We start from the raw sequence: 4,263 nt of genomic DNA, 5'->3' as shown, positions 1-4,263 counted from the left end.
ACCAGGAATTGAACTCAGGACCTTGCTCTTGCCAGGCAGATGTGATGCGACTGAGCTACATCCCCAGCCCTAGCTTTAATTTATTGATTTAAATTTTTTGTTTCGCATGAGAAATTGCTGCTCTAAGGTCTGATAACACTTTAGTTTTCTTTTCCTTTCTGTAGGGGAATTTGGCTGAGACTTTGTGTCCCCGTGCTGTGAGTTGTGCCTGATTCTTGGGTAGGGAAAATGGGCACGGTGTGGTGTCCTTCTGGCTTTCTGCTCAAGACCTTGTTTTTTTACTCTTCCCTTGAAGTGATACAAAACACGGCCCCTCACTTTCAGAGACCGCTGCTTGCCCCTCCTCTTTGAGGGCAAACACAGTCAAATGGACAACAGAGGTGTTCTTTGCTGCACTGTCCAATATGGCTTCCATTGTATGGCAGCCCCATACTATCCAGGGGACTACTGAGCAACTGGAAGGTGGTGAGTGCAACTACAGAACTCGATTTTAAAAGTAAATTAGTCCAGCACCTGCCTCGCAACTCAAGAACCCAAGTTCACTCCCCAGTACCAAAAAAAAAAAAGTAATTTATTGAACTTCCATGTGAGTGGCCATCCGTAGCTGGTGGCTTCCATATGCAACAGTGCAAAGTTCTAAGACTCCCCTCTCCTTTGCTCTCCTTGTCCCAGCCTTCCTCCATCTGAAGTCTCAGTTTGTATTTTCTCCTTCGTGTGCACTGCTGTCCTGAAAAAAAAACCCAGAAACCCACTGTTAGTTTCAGCAGTTACCAGGTCTAGGCTGGCCCAGGGTGTCCTTAACACCATCCAGGGCTTGCTGAGGTCACTCCCAGCTTTGGCCCAGTCATGGTTTTGAGCTTCTGTGGTTCTCACAGTCCCCAGGAGTTCCTAGGCTTTGTCTTTGCTTCCTCTGATACCGTGCAGCCCTTCCTGGGGATTGGGATTTTTCCTCACCCACTTGCATTTGGGGGTTTGTCGGTATTCTTCCTCACTGACTTTTGCCATAGATTTGGATCTTCATTTTTCTATCCTAGTTACTCCACCCATTTCCCTAGGAAGGGTAGGAGAGATTCTAAGCCTGTGCCAATTCTGGTGCCATTGTTGTAGGTTTATTTTGAAGACCCTCCTTGTGTATGTATCTCAGCCATTCTGTGGGTTCTCAGTGCCAGCAAGAAAAGCCACATGTAGTGAATGCTTGGTATGTGGCAGATGCATACAAATTTGCAATAAATGGATGGAGGCTTTTAGTTATATTGGGTCAACCATAGACTCAAGCAGATATGGTGTCTTTCCTTGAAGCAGGCATGTGCAGTCTGGCCTTGGCACACCCTGACAGGAGGCTCACTGTGTGTAGCCTCTTGGGGTCTGTCCTAGCCCTGGGTCTTTTCTTCTTGTCCATTTTAAAGAGCTGAGATTTGGGAACAGTAAGAAAGCAGCCTGCTCCTTCTCCCCAGAAGGAAGTAGCCCCTCCCAACTTCCTTGGAGAGAGAGCCCCATCCACCCTGTTCTGGTCAGGGTTCTCCAGAGACAGAGCCAATGGGACCCATAAAAATAGACATACATAGAAGAACAGATATGGGTATATATGAGAGGGATTTATTAGGTTTATGCAACTATGGAGGCTGAGAAGTCCCATGACTTCTGCAGCTTGGGAACCAGAGAAGTTGGTGGTATGGTTCAGTCCAAGTACAAAGGCCCCAGAATTGGGGCAGCCAGCTGTAGAGCTCTCAGTCCAAGGCTGAAGGCCTGGGAACCCTGGAGGATGCTGGTGTAGGACCCCAAGTGCAAAGGCCAAAGAGCTTGGAGTCCTGAGCCCAAAGGCAGAAGAAGGAGGTCTCAGTTCCAGGAAAGGAAGTGGGCAAGAGTTCACCTTTCCTTTGCCTTGTTGTTGTATCTGAGCCTTCAGTCCTTTGAACGGTGCACCCCACCTTGCGTCGGGTGGATGTTCCCACCAAGTCCACTGAATGGAAGGCTGAGCTCTTCAGGATCCAGCCTCACAGATATGCCTGGGAACAATGCCTTACTGGGTTTCTGGCTCTCTCTTAATCCAGTTGAGTTGACATCTAAAATTCACCATCTCATAGCCAGAGGGAACCAGCCGGAGCATGAGGAGGCCAGAATGCCCACTGCACCCTGGACTTCATTGGCAAGGCAGGGCATACTCCACCCCAGGGTCAAGACCTATGCCAGCCATAGGGGACATAGGGAGGTCTAGGGATAAGAGTCACCCCTCAGCCTCCTTCTGCTTACCCTGACATAGCAGTGGCCATTTGAGGGTCTTTGGGGCCACTGTGTAGACAAGGAAGCTGAGTGTCATCCTTAAAAGCTTGCATCAGCCCATGCAGGTGATATCGGTGTCCACCCATGTGGCTGTAGGCTGCTGATAAGCAGTCCTGGCTCTGGTAGTTGGTGTAAGGGCTTCCCTCCTTTCCAGACAGCAGGATTTTGATTCCCAGGAGCTGTGTCCAGTGCTGGCATCTAGAACATCTCTGTTCTCATTGCTTTGATGAAGACAATAATAATAATAGAATCACCTGCTGACTTGGACTCACTGATAGATAATGTGGACCAGAGGACAGGTCACAGGACCTCTGAGACCTGTCTCTCAAACATGTCTCCAGCACACACACTGTCCACAAGCCACTCATTTTGGATCTATCAGTCTGCATATCTCTAACTTGTCTAAAACCTATTTACCTATTCAATCTCTGCCTAGTAGAATTAGTTAACAGCAACCTGCAGCTACAGGAGTTTAAACAAGTTAGGGATTTGTTTTTCTCTCAAAGGATTCGTGGAGATAGGAGGTCCAAGGCTGGACTGGTAGTCCCACAATGTGGCCTGTGTCCCAGGATTCTTCTCCCTTGCTGTCTTAACACATTCAGAACATGGTGTCCATCTTTAAAGTTACCTCAAGGGCTTCAAAATGGCTGCCACAGCCCAAATCATTATGTCCACATTTTCATCATGAAGGAGGAAAGAAAGAGATGATCTTGAGAGAAGAGTCAGCACTATTTAAAGAGATTTCTTGGAAGCCCCACACAATAAACCTGTAACATTTCAGGGGCTACCCTGACTGCAAAGCAAACCAGGAAAGGCAGTTTTTAGATGGGCACTTGACATCCTCAGAAATGTGGAGAATTTGTTAATAGAGAATTATCTAAGTGCTCACCTGATGCTGGGCCTGTTTCTGAGCTTTCTGGATCACCTCACTGGAGCTGCAGAAAGAGACCATGAAATGGGAACAATCATTACCTTCTTTTCCATGAGAGGAAGCAGAGGTATAAGGAATTGAAGTTCTGTTCCCAAGTGGTGGAGTCAGGATTTGGCTCTGGGTACCAAGGTCCTCTGCCTTCTGGTTCCTCTCCACATGGGGCTTCACCCTCAGTGTCTGCTGTCCCTGTATTGTTACAGGTCTCCAGAGCCTCTGTCCTCACAACCCACCTCCAGTCTCCTGATCACTTTGGATCACGGTATGGAGGAGCCTGGCCTTCGAGCTCGGAGGCCAAGTTCAGAGCCTTTGCTGAACCCTGGGCTGTTCCCATATCTCTGAGGCATGCCACCCTTTCCACACAGTCCTGGTTATTCCCGGTCCCTACCCTGTCCCTTCCTGTCTCTCTTCTCTCATTCTTCCTTGTCTCTCTTTCTGTCCTTCTATTCTTCTTTTTCTCCTTGCACAGCATCCTTTTATCCTTTCTTTAAAAACCAAAGCAGCATACTCTGGAGCCAGAATTCTCTCTTCCCTCTGCCCTTTCTCCCTCTTTTCCCCCACGATGCTGCCTCCCCAGCACCCCTGGCATGCGGCCACCCCAACTCACCAGGGAGCCAGCCTGAATGCCAAGCCCAGGGCTGTAACCATAATGGAGCTGGCACAGTCCCCTCCCAAGGGCTCCACATGGCAGTCACTCACTATCACCAACAGGCCCCGGTCCCCAACTCCTTCGTGGTTCTTGGGAGGTTGGAGTCCAGAGTGAAGGGAACTTTTATGTCTGGAGGAAGCTTCGCTTGCCTGGTTCCTGTGCAACCGGAACTGCCCTGCTCCAGGCCAGCTGGTGACTTGGTTTTAAAGAGCTCTGGGCCCAAATGGGTCTCTTTTCTTCTCCACTCACCAAATGCAGTAACCAGAAGTATCCACAGGACCAATAAAGAGCTTGAAAGCTGGCAAGTGGGCAGAGGACAGAGGACAGACATCCGGTTCTGCTGTCTCCCTCCAGGGTCCCTCAACCCTCAGGCTGTGATTTTTTTTTTTTTTTTTTTTTTTTTTTT

General features: G+C 48.8%; 1 long non-coding RNA gene across 1 annotated transcript in view; it reads right to left on the bottom strand.

The window, feature by feature from the left end:
- Window positions 1-601: 601 nt before the first annotated feature.
- LOC104877167 overlaps window positions 602-4,263 on the bottom strand; it is a 6,157-nt gene continuing 2,495 nt past the window's right edge. The window contains exons 2-3 of the long non-coding RNA XR_784531.2: window positions 3,170-3,215; window positions 602-727 (exon numbers count right to left, since the gene is read on the bottom strand). This is a non-coding gene — a long non-coding RNA (uncharacterized LOC104877167). The remainder of the gene's footprint in view (window positions 728-3,169; window positions 3,216-4,263) is intronic.

The sequence above is a fragment of the Fukomys damarensis genome, unplaced genomic scaffold (genome assembly GCF_012274545.1).
Source record: "Fukomys damarensis isolate Sample0158 unplaced genomic scaffold, DMR_v1.0_HiC HiC_scaffold_21, whole genome shotgun sequence".
Classification (NCBI taxonomy): domain Eukaryota; kingdom Metazoa; phylum Chordata; class Mammalia; order Rodentia; family Bathyergidae; genus Fukomys; species Fukomys damarensis.
Note: the sequence above shows the minus strand (reverse complement) of the source record. Positions and strands in the feature narration are given on the sequence as shown.